The sequence below is a fragment of the Oncorhynchus clarkii genome, chromosome 20 (assembly GCF_045791955.1).
Source record: "Oncorhynchus clarkii lewisi isolate Uvic-CL-2024 chromosome 20, UVic_Ocla_1.0, whole genome shotgun sequence".
In the NCBI taxonomy this organism is placed as follows: Eukaryota; Metazoa; Chordata; class Actinopteri; order Salmoniformes; family Salmonidae; genus Oncorhynchus; species Oncorhynchus clarkii.
In genome coordinates this window covers 80771975-80787418 of record NC_092166.1, presented here as the reverse complement: position 1 = coordinate 80787418, position 15444 = coordinate 80771975, and the positions used below count along the sequence as shown (strand labels likewise).

Below are 15444 nucleotides of genomic sequence, written 5' to 3'. Positions count from 1 at the left end.
AGCTATGGGCTATATGCAATTCCAGCTCCCAGATTGCAATTCCTATGGCTTCCACTAGATGTCAACAGTCTTTGTTCAAGGTTTCAGGCTTGTTTCTTCCGAAATGAGGAAGAATTTTGAGTTTTGGTACTGGGAGTCAGAGTTGGAAGTCAGTCTGTGCGCACTCGACGAAGAGGACGCGTACCTGCTAATTTTACTTTCCTATTGAACATATTTCTTTCCGTATGAAATATTATAGTTGAATTACATTTTAGGGTACCTGAGGATTAAATAGAAACTTATTTTGACTTGTTTTAACAAAGTTTAGCGGTAGCTTTCTGGATTCATTTCTCTGCATGTTGAATGAGTGTTGAGTGAATGAATATTTTCAAAAAGTAAGTGAATATATAATCGCTATTTGTGATTTTATGAAGCCTGTGTTGGTTGAAAAATATTTTGATGTGGGGAGCCGTCTTCAAACAATCGCATGGCATGCTTTCGCTGTCAAGCCTATTGTAAATTGGACAATGCTGTTAGATTAACAAGACTTTAAGCTTTTAACCGATATAAGACACTTGCATGTACCTAAATGTTTAATATCCATAATTGTATTTATTTATTTGAATTGCGCTCTCTAACTAGCTGTGTATCTGAACTTTTTCAAAATACCACTTTTTCTGAAACTTTAAAAACTTTCCAAAACAAAAAACTGAGCTCTCCCTCGTTCTGCGTTCAACATGGCTTTATGGTGTAAAAACTGAATGTGTTACCCAAAGATAGATTTAACAAGTCATTTTGCATTCATTTGCACCTCCCTATTGCAGATAACAAGCTTCCATTCCCCATCTCAGAAGGGGGGTTATGGCTGATTTAAGATGAAATCGTCAACCCTGTTACTTTGTCACCTTCTATAGTATTTTTTAAATTTATTTAACCTCTGGAGATGGGATTTTTTTTTTGTGAAGTACTCTTTATGACGATGTTAAAATTAAGTGTAATAAAACTATTTTTTGTCAGAATTGCACTATCCAAAAGGCACCCACTTATTGTAGCTAGTGAAATGCATCATGATGTGGTAAGATCTGATGCTGGTACATCATTACTGTACTAGAACTAGGCCCTTTAATTAAAGGCACAATCTGTAGTTTCAACAGCCTGACCCTGCTGCTGTACTTGGTAAGGTTAACAGTCCAAACAGCAGACCAAGCATACTGGGATTTCTGTGGGCAGCTTTGGCCCTGTTGTCTAAAGGTGAAGAACACTTCACAGAAAATGGAAGATTTCAAGTCAGGCATAATGTTTTTTTTTTCGTCCCCTTCAACAATCAATCAATCATTCAATTAATCACATGTATTTATAAAGCCCTTTTTAGCAGAGTGGTTTACAGAAACCCAGTCTAAAACCTCAAACAGCATGCAATGTAGATGGTGGCAGGAAGAAAGGCAGGAACCTAAGGAGAAACCTAGAGAGGAACCATGCTCTGTGGGGTGGCCAGTCCTCTTCTGGCTGTGCCGGGTGGAGATTATAAGAGTAAATGGCCATTAAGGCCAGATTGTTCTTCAAGAAGTTCAAACGTTCATAGATGACCAGCAGGGGTGAAATAATAATCACAGTGGCTGTAGAGGGTGCGACAGGAGTAAATGTCAGCTGTTTTTTTATAGTCGAGCATTCATATGTCGAGACAGCAGGTGCGGTAGAGAGAGAGTCGAAAACAGCAGGTCCAGGAAAAGGTAGCACGTCCGATGAACAGGTCAGGGTTCCATAGCCGCAGGCAGAACAGTTGAAACTGGAGAAGCAGCATGGCCAGGTGGACTGGGGACAGCCAGGAGTCATCAGGCCAGGCAGTCATGAGGCATGATCCTAGGGCTCAGGTCCTCCAGAGGGAGGGAGAGAGAGAGAATTAGAGGGAGCATACTTAAATTCACACAGGACATAAGATAAGACGGGAGAATTACACCAGATATAACAGACTGACCCTAGGCAGTCTGTTAGGCCCGGCACATAGACTATTGCAGCATAAATACTGAAGGCTGAGACAGGGGAGGGGTTTGGGGGACACTGTTGCCCCGTCTGACAATACAATACCCCCGGACAGGGCCGAACCAGGGTAGATATAACCCCACCCACGTTTCCAAAGCACAGCCCCCACACCTCTAGAGGGATATCAACAGAACAACAACTTACTATCCTGAAACAAGGTATAGCCCACGAAGATCTCCTCCACCACAAGAGCCCAAAGAGGGCTCTTACACAACACAACACAACTAAGAGTCACAATGACACGCAACCAAAACCCAGAAGTGATACCATTAAAACATTGTCCATCTGTTTGAGAATTAAATAGAGAACAACAAATCTGTTTTGTTGAGTGTATCGTGATTGAATTTTATCACCAAGACCAATCCAATTGTTCCAAACTACTGCTGCTGCATGGATAGCCTTGTAATGTCAATTTCGCTGTTTTGTCTACGAGAGTTATGGATCTTGGCAGATAGAGCATTGTACTGAAATGACTAAACCATGGTGGTTTTAGTGTAGACTCCATGTATTACTTAAATAATGCAGGAGTTATTCAAAAACTGACTTTACAGCCATGAACTCACTGAACTTTTATTCACATTCATGAAGTCAAAGATCATACCCACCTCACACCATTACAAATAAAAAGTGAGGTTAGCATGATTTTGGGGGTATGATCTTTGACCCTCTGTAACGTTCTCATTCATCATTATTCACGACTCATCCAGGATTACGCATAATTAGGGTAGCATCCAGATTAACGTAGAAGTGTTTAGAAACACAGATTCTTATTTACATCAGAAGCGACTCCAAAATAACACAATACATTGTTAACCATTCATTTCTATTGAGAACAAAATCATCAGAAACCCAACTCAAAACGAACTGCAAATGCATCCAATAATTTTGTATGGTCACTACCTTGATGTTGTCATTGCGTGCTAGGAATATGGGACAAATTACTAAACGTTTTGACTACTTTATTGATAACAATATTTTGGTGTCAATTTTGACTCTTATTTTTTTTTATAAAACAATATTGCCCTTTAAACAAAATCTCTTTCTCTGAGCAATTGGATTAGTATAAAATAATATCACTTCACAATTTTTTTATCATACAATATAGTATTTGAATGATTTATTGGTGATCTTTATCAAGGGTGTGAATAAATTCAGACCCTAATGTTCTACACCATATAATAGACCAGGGTAGAACATGTGTTTCTATTCCACAATGCAAAGTTAACAGTAGCTTTCAGACACAAGTTGTTGTTGATAGACAGCTTTCCCATGACCAACTGTAGGCCTACCGTCCTGTAAGGTTATGAGAAATATAGTCAGGCTTACTACAGTTGTCCGTGGTCAGATACACCAGAAAGTAAAGCCAGACACTCCACGTTGTGCTCCTGTAGCTAGGCTTTGTATTAGGACCTGTGTGGACTAAACAATTGACTGACCCAGATTGTATGAATGTCAATTCCCTATTCACACCCACATCAAATAATATATATTTTTTAAAGGCATTCATCAGAGGCATAACGGAGTATTGTGAAAGATGACTAGTTACTTCTACTGCAACATTGCATAAAGAATCATTCAAATCCAGTTTAGAGTATTATTCCCTCTATGTTCAGACAGAAGCTGAAGCTCTCTTTGGGCATCTGTTAACTACAGTACAGTATGTGTGTTGTTCAGCCCTAGCTACCTTTACACGTCATTAACGTCAACACCGCCAGGATGGAAAAGTCAGGAAGGAAAGGGATCTCCCAATTCCATTGCCTCATATCTCCCTGCCCTGTGGGCCCACAACATCAACAACCCTACCTGGGTTATAATAGCCATGTGGGTGCTTATATTTGTCCTATTGTGTAATGTGTACTGTGTACTGTGTATTTGTGTGTTTGTACTGTACACACTGAAAAGAAACGGTTTTATATAGTGTCAAATGAGGGTTGTTTCGCTTGGTAGTATAGCAGAACCATATTTGGTGCTATACGGAACCTTTTTATATAATGTTCCTTTTATATATATTCTATATAACACCAAAAAAAGGTTTGGCAATGTTTAAAAGCCTTTTTTACATTTAACATTTACATTTTGGCCATTTAGTAGATTCTCTTTTCTAGAACGACTTACAGTCTGTGTTCCAATTCATCCCAGAGATGTTCGGTGGGGTTGAGGTGAGGGCTCTGTGCAGGCCAGTCAAGTTCTTCCAAACCATTCTCGAACAAACTATTTCCGTATGCACCTCACTTTGTGCACGGTGGCAGTGTCATGTTAAAAAAGGAAAGGGCCTTCCCCAAACTATTGCCATAACGTTGGAAGCACAGAATCGTCTAGAATATGTTGTAGAGTATGTTGTAGCGTTAGAATGTCCCTTCACTGGAACTAAGGAGTTTAGCACAAACCATGAAAAACAGCCCAGACCAGTATTCCTTCTCTACCAAACTTTACAGTTGGCACTATGCATTAGGACAGAGCTGTGTGCAAACCAAGCCCCCACATATGCTAATGAGCTACTGCCCCTACATTGGAATTATTACCCTGAGTGAGATGAAATAACCTTTTTTTTAACTGAAAATAACCATTATTTTGGTTAGTATGATTCCACATACAACCATCATCCTTCTTAAGGAATTCAGATTATTTTTTGTGTGTGTATATCAAACAAACCTTTTGTTACGACGCCATTAGAGGGATAGGTTAGTCAACAGATTCTCAAATCTGAAAACCTGCCTATTTAAAATTTTTCTTGCTTCTGACAATTAATGAGGATTTCTGGAGAAACTATTGAGAGGGAAGCAAAGAGAATTTTTGAGTCTGATGTGTCATGTCTCTGAGACTGGAAATATGGGCTTCATGGTCAATTCATAGAGAAACAGAGAGAGTGTGCACATGAGGGAGAGTGGGATTCCTCTACTCTTTATGTGGTCAAGTCACGGCGAATACAGGTTGAAAAGCTCTAATTTTGAACCATTGTCAGGAGGGTTGTTCAACTATTTAACAAATATGTTTGGACTCGTTTCACGTCCAGACGGAGAAAGAGGCGGTTGAGTTTCTCACCATTGTTTAATGGACTCTCCTGATTCCCATGAGAGGTAGTCTAGAACTAGAGATCAGGATCAGTATAGAAGGGGAAATATAATCATCAATACAACCCAAAGTAGTCGCTGAACAGCTTGGAAACAATGCATTGACGAAAGGCTAAATGCTGGGCAAGATGAACAGAAGGAGAGAGACACAACAACATGCTCTGAGCCATGGAGGTTGTTAAGGTTACCATTATGATAATGCACACAAACAGGCCTACCCAGACAAACACAGGGACACACCTAAGGGGAGGTGTTTATATTTACTTTGTACAGCTACAGGTGGGCCGATTTCATTCTAGTAGGCACGGCTGTTGTTGCACCTGTACCAGTCTCTGCTCTGGTTCTTCCCTACACACAGGAAGCAGCCTCACACAGAGGTAGCCCGACTCCAGACTACTTTTGTAACAGGTATGAAACAACAACGCTCTTTTTAATCTCTTTTTCTCTCTTTTTAGTTAATCACAACTTTGCTAAAATACGACTGTTTATTATTTAACTCTCTACAATGTCCTCGCCCCGTGGAAATACAATAAAAAAATTGGTCTTCTCATGAAAACGTCTGTAGCGTCCGAACGATTTGGCGAAGTATTATTGAACGATGAGAAATCTCGTGAACACGATGGTGTTCTCCGTTCTGCTCTAGGATGTTCACAAGACTCGTCTGAAGGTTCCCGGGTACGAGTTGAACAAACAACAAATATATGGAAGTATATATGGATAGTTCAGCACCTAAAATAAGGTGATAAATACTAGTCATATTTTTTTTTTAATGCAGTGTAAATCGTTTTCCTCGTCTCTCAGATATAGAATAGGTACTTCAGAACAAACTTCATCTTTGAAAATGTTTTGGGGTCTATCTGTTCCATGTAGTGAATCTAGTATTCAATGCATTTCTATTGGCTAATAGCAGGTATACCAAATTCAATGTTTCATACCCCAAAAAAATGAATATATATTTTTTTGATACTTGAAGGGGTCTTAAAATTCTAACTCAAATAGCTAAATAATCCTTGCTATGACTCTCTTAAAACAAGTCCATATTGTATGTTAGTTTAGAACCCCCCCCCTCCTCCCCAGCTTAGACAGGGATAACACTCTAGAGGGTTAAGGGAGAGCCATGCAATTACTAAATTCAACTTATTACATGGAAAATGCCTTAGTAGTCGAATGGCAACTCAAGCCAAAGTATTGTGAGTTGCATAATGAAAACCTAACGTTGTGGTCTTGCACAGGGGATATTTAAAGCATTCAGCTTTACTTACGTCAAATCAACATCTATTCCACTTTGGTTCAACATAATTTAATTGAAATTGCTTGGAAACAACGTTGATTCAGCAAGTGTCTTCCCATCGAGCGTCAATTCTTTCCACTGAGATGATGCACAGAATGCTGACAGAGCAGAAAAGACACTGTTTCATAAATATTGATCTTTCAAGCATGGCTCAAGCAAAGATAAGAGTTTCTGGTTATGAAACAGTCAAGCCTTCCTGAAGTGATAAAGGCCAGGAATAAATCCGATCAGTCGTAGATTTGCGTTATAAGGGCTTGACATTTAAAGGTCCTTTTCAATTCTTCTAACATCACATCTTCCCACTGAGAAAACAAAAAATATAGTAACAACAGTTTGTCTTACTTCTATTTGTGCTTTAATACTTTTTAACCAAGAAACTAAACCAAGAAACAGATTAGTGCTGTTGTCAACGTTTTGTTTTTAGATTTAAAGTGTTGAGACACAACAACTAAGTAAGCATAGAGTTTAAACTGACAACTACGATCTGATGACAACGACAACAACGGAACACCTGAGACTGATCTAAGGTTTTTAATTACAGACCTACATGACTGTTTTTACAGATCTACATGACTGTTTTTACAACATCAAAAAGGAGTTGTTGACAAGAATGATAGGTTGTTGATCAAAGGTCTGATCTGAATCTTCCATATCTGTGAACTTTAAGTTGTTTTAAAGGTTAAAGACGCCCTCCAGAAGTTGTTTTACTGTTGAAAACCGATATCCTAAGTATAAATACAGTGAAGTACGCATACTAAAGGGTAAAAACAAAATTGTTTTGAGCAAAATATTGTTTTTTTAAACAACTGCAAACAAAGAGTAGGTCATTCATGGAGTTGTCTGATTGGAATCTGTGATGTCATCCTAGTTTGTTTGTGGTCCGAGAGCATCATGAAGTGAAGAGGGCGTCAGTCGATGACACGTAGATGCTGACAGAGCAGAAAAAGACACTGTTTTAAAAAAAAATTGTTGTCTATTGATCTTTCAAAAGATGGCACAAGCTATGAATAATACAGTTTTCACATAAACGATAGCAAAGTGACATTTTTCGAGAGGTTCTCGAAGAGATATCGATTCTCGAGAGGCAATACTGTTGTATAAACTTGTGAAATTATCACAACTTGAAGCATTACCTCGGGAGGTCGCGCACGACACTCGCCCAACAGTTGCTTGTGACATTCCCGTTACTAATTTGAATTGAAAAATGTATGCACATATTATGCAAATTATCTCGACAGATCTATTCAATGAGAATAAGTGTTTCTGGGTAGAAACTCATTAAAGGTCATCAAGATTGCTTTCCTGGCGTAATCAAGGCCAGCATTCAATCCGATCAGTTGTAGATCCGCATTAGAGGTTTTGACATTTAAAGAACATTTTCCATAGAGACGATATATGCAGCTTTTACCGTGAATGTTTTCTCCATGAACACGGACATATTGCCTTTAAAATGTGCATAGCTGACAAAGCATGATGGGATTCAATCCCAGCCATATCGATCTCATACTATTAATAAATCCTCAATATTTATTGTAAAAAATATATATATATATATACAGTACATATTCTGTTTAATTAACTCTTTACTGCCTAACCGTACATGCAAATGGTTTAGTAACAGTTGTATTTCACAAACATACATTATCATCTAGTTAGAATTCACTTCACTTTGTTGCCTTGTTCACAATCAATTGCAGTAAAGCACTACTCAGTAAGGGTCAAATAACCCGATTCAACAAGTCCCTCTGCAATAACTGCAATGTTGTTACACAATCTAAACCATTACCCTAACGATAGAATGCTTTAGAATGCTTTAGAATGTTTTAAAATGTTTTAGAATGCTTTAGAATGCTTTAGAATGTTTTAAAATGCTTTAGAATGCTTTAGAATGTTTTAGAATGCTTTAGAATGTTTTAGAATGTTTTAGAATGCTTTAGAATGCTTTAGAATGTTTTAAAATGATTTAGAATGCTTTAGAATGTTTGTCCACAGAGGAACTGAAGGTTAAAAGGGGTGACAGAAGGGCCCAGGGCAGTACAGGGGGCTGGACCCACCTGCGTGAACAACGCCCGTTCTATGCCAGTGAATACTGAGTGGGGTGGCAGAATGTTATCTGCTGTTTTTTTTAAAGTGAACATGTCATAGAGTTGTAAACGAGGGGCCCTGAGCGGTACAAGAAATACACCCTGTTTGGTTGGACAAAATACTTTCCCTCCTTTCATCCCTCTAGTCCAGTTGTCTCTGAATAGGTGACACGGAGCTGTGTGGAACAGGAGCTCAACTAGCCTGGAACCCAGATCTTGCCATTGGTGTGACAATGACCTTAGGAGTTCGGCAAGAAAGCACAAACAGCTCAGAGACCAGGCTAGAGGTTTATGCTATGATTCTCTGTCCTGCTCGCTCCTCATCCGTGTGTTAGAGGGAAGTTTACTGTAGGGCATGGCCTGCTTTGCTATGGTTGTGTGCACTTTATTCACGTGTTGAGTCTGACGTGTTGTTTTGTACACTGAAGGTGTAAGCTCCAGCAACAGGCCAGAGGCTACAGTATATTGCACGTGAACTGTGCTGCCATTGGATGCAAAGGTTTTCAGCACAAACATACAATATGGAAGGGCACCAGCTTCACGGAATGTTACTGCATGCAAGCAAACGGTGTGTGTCCGTGTGTGTGTGTGTCCGTGTGTGTGAGTCCGTGTGTGTGAGCGTGTGTGTCCGTGTGTGTGTGTGCGTGTGTCCGTGTGTCCGTGTGTGTGAGTCCGTGTGTGTGAGTCCGTGTGTGTGAGTCCGTGTGTGTGTGTGTGCGTGTGTGTCCGTGTGTGTTTGTGCGTGCGTGTGTGCCAGTGTGTGCATGCATTTGTGTCCGTGTGTTGTTTGTGTGTCTCCGTGTGTGTGTGTGTGTGTCCGTGTGTGTGTATGCGTGGGTGTATGCGTGTGTGTATGTGTATGTATGCGTGTGTGTCCGTGAGTGTGAGTGTGAGTGTGATTGCGCGTGTGTGGATGCGTGAGTGTCTCCCTCCCTAGACTGGTGACCTACAGTAACTAGATGTTCCTGTGTTTACAAGGACATCTGGGTTGCTTCAGCTGTAAATGCATTATCGTAAATGGACAATTATTCAAATAAATGAATGCCTGATTTGATCTAATTTGTAAAACTGCCGTCTTACCAACCCTGCTGTGCGTGGTGTCTGACAGCAAAAGCATCTAATTAACATGAAAAGCCAAATGAAAAACGAATTAACACTATTTGAGATACTTATCCAGCAACAGGCCAGAGGCTACAGTATATTGCACGTGAACTGTGCTGCCATTGGATGCAAAGGTTTTCAGCACAAACATACAATATGGAAGGGCACCAGCTTCACGGAATGTTACTGCATGCAAGCAAACGGTGTGTGTCCGTGTGTGTGTGTGTCCGTGTGTGTGAGTCCGTGTGTGTGAGCGTGTGTGTCCGTGTGTGTGTGTGCGTGTGTCCGTGTGTCCGTGTGTGTGAGTCCGTGTGTGTGAGTCCGTGTGTGTGTGTGTGCGTGTGTGTCCGTGTGTGTTTGTGCGTGCGTGTGTGCCAGTGTGTGCATGCATTTGTGTCCGTGTGTTGTTTGTGTGTCTCTGTGTGTGTGTGTGTGTGTCCGTGTGTGTGTATGCGTGGGTGTATGCGTGTGTGTATGTGTATGTATGCGTGTGTGTCCGTGAGTGTGAGTGTGAGTGTGATTGCGCGTGTGTGGATGCGTGAGTGTCTCCCTCCCTAGACTGGTGACCTACAGTAACTAGATGTTCCTGTGTTTACAAGGACATCTGGGTTGCTTCAGCTGTAAATGCATTATCGTAAATGGACAATTATTCAAATAAATGAATGCCTGATTTGATCTAATTTGTAAAACTGCCGTCTTACCAACCCTGCTGTGCGTGGTGTCTGACAGCAAAAGCATCTAATTAACATGAAAAGCCAAATGAAAAACGAATTAACACTATTTGAGATACTTATCAGACATTCTATACGGTACCCTGCTCTTCCTCTGTGGAAATACCCTGTTATGACTGCATGGAGAACGATGAAAACTGAATAGAACTCAAAGAGAACGTGTGAATCGTAATCTGACCAAAGTGTAACTTGATTAAATTAAACTGAAATTAATACTTTTTACTGTAGGCTACCCATATTGGATTGCTTGTGTTTTTTTACACCAGCGTGCTGCAAGACTCATGCCTAGACTCCTAGCTTGTGTTTTTACACCAGCGTGCTGCAAGACTCATGCCTAGACTCCTAGCTTGTGTATTTACACCAGCGTGCTGCAAGACTCATGCCTAGACTCCTAGCTTGTGTTTTTACACTAGCGTGCTGCAAGACTCATGCCTAGACTCCTAGCTTGTGTTTTTACACCAGCGTGCTGCAAGACTCATGCCTAGACTCCTAGCTTGTGTATTTACACCAGCGTGCTGCAAGACTCAGGCCTAGACTCCTAGCTTGTGTATTTACACCAGCGTGCTGCAAGACTCATGCCTAGACTCCTAGCTTGTGTTTTTACACCAGCGTGCTGCAAGACTCATGCCTAGACTCCTAGCTTGTGTTTTTACACCAGCGTGCTGCAAGACTCATGCCTAGACTCCTAGCTTGTGTTTTTACACCAGAGTGCTGCAAGACTCATGCCTAGACTCCTAGCTTGTGTATTTCCACCAGCGTGCTGCAAGACTCATGCCTAGACTCCTAGCTTGTGTATTTACACCAGCGTGCTGCAAGACTCATGCCTAGACTCCTAGCTTGTGTATTTACACCAGCCTTGCTGCAAGACTCATGCCTAGACTCCTAGCTTGTGTTTTTACACCAGCCTTGCTGCAAGACTCATGCCTAGACTCCTAGCTTGTGTATTTACACCAGCGTGCTGCAAGACTCATGCCTAGACTCCTAGCTTGTGTATTTCCACCAGCGTGCTGCAAGACTCATGCCTAGACTCCTAGCTTGTGTATTTACACCAGCCTTGCTGCAAGACTCATGCCTAGACTCCTAGCTTGTGTTTTTACACCAGCCTTGCTGCAAGACTCATGCCTAGACTCCTAGCTTGTGTATTTACACCAGCGTGCTGCAAGACTCATGCCTAGACTCCTAGCTTGTGTATTTCCACCAGCGTGCTGCAAGACTCATGCCTAGACTCCTAGGTTGTGTTTTTCCAAATACAGCTGTTTTCATAGATTTCGATTAATACAATGTTTTACTTGGTTATCGAAATCTGAGTAAAAACCACAAAAAAAAGCACACAACTATTAACATTTGGAGGGACATAACACTCAGATCTTTGATGCTCTTATGAGATAAACATCCACATGAGACAAGATAGAATTATCCTTATTAAATGCATTAATAACATTTTAGGGTTTAAGGCCGCTAGCTATATAGAACATTACTAGGGAGTCAGCCTGTTAACATCCACAGGAAACAAAATAGAATTATCCTTATTTAACACATTAAACATTAAAGGGTTTAAGGCCGGCACCTGTAGAAAATATTACCAGAGAGTCAGCCTGTTAACATATTTGAAGGGGGCCATTGTGAGTTTCTTGACAAACTTTCCTTGTTGGAGAAACACTGACCATATTGTCCTGGGGAGGCAAAAGTCTTAATTAAGTTTGACTGAGGCTGAATTCCAAATGGCAACCCTTTAGTTGAGGATGCCTGGTCATTCTTTAAAAGTAACTTCCTCACCATTTTAGATAAGCATGCTCCGTTCAAACTGCTGAACTAAGAACAGATACAGCCCTTGGTTCACTCCAGACCTGACTGCCCTCGACCAGCACAAAAATATCCTGTGGCGGACTGCAATAGCATCGAATAGTCCCCGCGATATGCAACTGTTCAGGGAAGTCAGGAACCAATACACGCAGTCAGTCAGGAAAGCTAAGGCCAGCTTCTTCAGGCAGAAGTTTGCATCCTGTAGCTCCAACTCCAAAAAGTTCTGGGACACTGTGAAGTCCATGGAGAACAAGAGCACCTCCTCCCAGCTGCCCACTGCACTGAGGCTAGGTAACACGGTCACCACCGATAAATCCATGATTATCGAAAACTTCAACAATTTCTCAACAGCTGGCCATGCCTTCCGCCTGGCTACTCCAACCTCAGCCAACAGCTCCGCCCCCCCCCCCCGCAGCTACCCGCCCAAGCCTCTCCAGGTTCTCCTTTACCCAAATCCAGAGAGCAGATGTTCTGAAAGAGCTGCAAAACCTGGACCCGTACAAATCAGCTTGGCTTGACAATCTGGACCCTCTATTTCTGAAACTATCCGCCGCCATTGTCGCTACCGCTATTACCAGCCTGTTCAACCTCTCTTTCATATCGTCTGAGATCCCCAATGATTGGAAAGCTGCCGCAGTCATCCCCCTCTTCAAAGGGGGAGACACCCTGGACCCAAACTGTTACAGACCTATATCCATCCTGCCCTGCCTATCTAAGGTCTTCGAAAGCCAAGTCAACAAACAGGTCACTGACCATCTCGAATCTCACAGTACCTTCTCCGCTGTGCAATCTGGTTTCCGAGCCGGTCACGGGTGCACCTCAGCCACGCTCAAGGTATCGATAAAAGACAGTACTGTGCAGCCGTCTTCATCGACCTTGCCAAGGCTTTCGACTCTGTCAATCACTATATTCTTATCGGCAGACTCAGTAGCCTCGGTTTTTCGGATGACTGCCTTGCCTGGTTCACCAATTACTTTGCAGACAGAGTTCAGTGTGTCAAATCGGAGGGCATGCTGTCCGGTCCTCTGGCAGTCTCTATGGGGGTGCCACAGGGTTCAATCCTCGGGCCGACTCTTTTCTCTGTATATATCAATGATGTTGCTCTTGCTGCGGGCGATTCCCTGATCCACCTCTATGCAGACGACACCATTCTATATACTTCCGGCCCGTCCTTGGACACTGTGCTATCTATCCTCCAAACGAGCTTCAATGCCATACAACACTCATTCCGTGGCCTCCAACTGCTCTTAAACGCTAGTAAAACCAAATGCATGCTTTTCAACCATTCGCTGCCTGCACCCGCACGCCTGACCAGCATCACCACCCTGGATGGTTCCGACCTTGAATTTGTGGACATCTAGAAGTACCTAGGTGTCTGGCTAGACTGTAAACTCTCCTTCCAGACTCATATCAAACATCTCCAATCGAAAATCAAATCAAGAATCGGCTTTCTATTCCGCAACAAAGCCTCCTTCACTCACGCCGCCAAACTTACCCTAGTAAAAATGACTATCCTACCGATCCTCGACTTCGGCGATGTCATAATGGCCTGGCTCCCCCTCCACTCAATATATTTGTTAAACAGAAAACCCAGACATATGGCAGCAGATCCACAAGGTCTGCCATGAGAGGTGACTGTATAGTTCCCCTAAGGAAAAGCACCTTTAGTAAATCTGCATTCTCTGTTAGAGCTTCCCATGTCTGGAATACACTGCCATCAGACACACATAACTGCACCACATATCACACTTTCACAAAATGCTTGAAGACATGGCTAAAGGTCAATCAGATTTGTGAACATGGTCCCTAGCTGTGTGTTGCCGCTTTCCATGTTGTCTGTTGTCTGTAGCTTGTGAGGTGTGGAAACACTTTGTTGCTTTTATGAATTTTGTCTTGCTGCTTTTTGTTTTATGTTGCTCTGTCTGTATGCTACGTCTTGCGTGTCCTATGTTGCTCTGTCTGTATGCTATGTCTTGCTTGTCCTATGCTGCTATTGTCTATATTGTAATTGTTTTTAATAACCTGCCCAGGGCTGCGGTTGAAAATTAGCCGGCTGGCTAAAACCGGCACTTTTACTGAAACGTTGATTAATGTGCACTGTCCCTGTAAAAATAAAAAATAAACTAAACTAAACTAAATCTACAAAATTGCTTCCAACACTCTACTCAGCAAACTGGATGCAGTTTATCACAGTGCCATCCATTTTGTCACTAAAGCACCTTATACCACCCACCACTGCGACTTGTATGCTCTAGTCGGCTGGCCCTCGCTACATATTCGTCGCCAGACCCACTGGCTCCAGGTCATCTACAAGTCCATGCTAGGTAAAGCTCCGCCTTATCTCAGTTCACTGGTCACGATGGCAACACCCATCCGTAGCACGTGCTCCAGCAGGTGTATCTCACTGATCATCCCTAAAGCCAACACCTCATTTGGCCGCCTTTCGTTCCAGTTCTCTGCTGCCTGTGACTGGAACGAATTGCAAAAATCGCTGAAGTTGGAGACTTTTATCTCCCTCACCAACTTCAAACATCTGCTATCTGAGCAGTTAACCGATCGCTGCAGCTGTATATAGTCTATCGGTAAATAGCCCACACATTTTTACCTACCTCTTCCCCATACTGTTTTTATTTATTTACTTTTCTGCTCTTTTGCACACCTGTACATGACCATCTGATCATTTATCACTCCGGTGTTATTAATCTGCAAAATTGTAATTATTCGCCTACCTCATGCCTTTTGCACACAATGTATATAGACTCCCCTTTTTTTTCTACTGTGTTATTGACTTGTTAGTTGTTTACTTACTCCATGTGTAACTTTGTGTTGTCTGTTCACACTGCTATGCTTTATCTTGGCCAGGTCGCAGTTGCAAATGAGAACTTGTTCTCAACTAGCCTACCTGGTTAAATAAAGGTGAAAAAAAAAAAAATAATAATAATAATAATAATAATTAAATTAACTATATACTGCTTTACCCATAGGGCTCTGGTCTAAAGTAGTGCACTATATAGGGAATAGGGTGCCATTGACCATAGGGCTCTGGTCTAAACTAGTGCACTATATGGGGAATAGGGTGCCATTTGGGATGTATAAGGGGGTCATGTGATATACTTAGGACTGGTCACCACGTATTGTCGATAGGGGCTAAGAGCCTCTGGTTTTGGTGCACTGTGTCTACACTGCACACCAGTGGTCTGAAGCATTAAGAGCCTTATCGTCATAAAGTAGGTCTTAAATCAAGACGTCAGTTGTGTTAATTAACACATTCAGTATTGTGTGGTTTATTTTCAGTTTGAACATCTTAAAACATGCTTCCTCTTAGGCTAAATTAGCAATAATAC

The 15444-nt window shown here is 41.7% G+C and overlaps 1 protein-coding gene across 1 annotated transcript in view; it reads left to right on the top strand.

Moving 5' to 3' along the window:
• The first annotated feature begins 5475 nt into the window (after positions 1-5475).
• The window catches only part of LOC139375721 (inward rectifier potassium channel 16-like), a 15404-nt gene continuing 5435 nt past the window's right edge, over positions 5476-15444 (top strand). The window contains exon 1 of the mRNA XM_071117534.1: positions 5476-5498. The gene's annotated coding sequence lies outside the window, so the exon portion shown is untranslated. The remainder of the gene's footprint in view (positions 5499-15444) is intronic.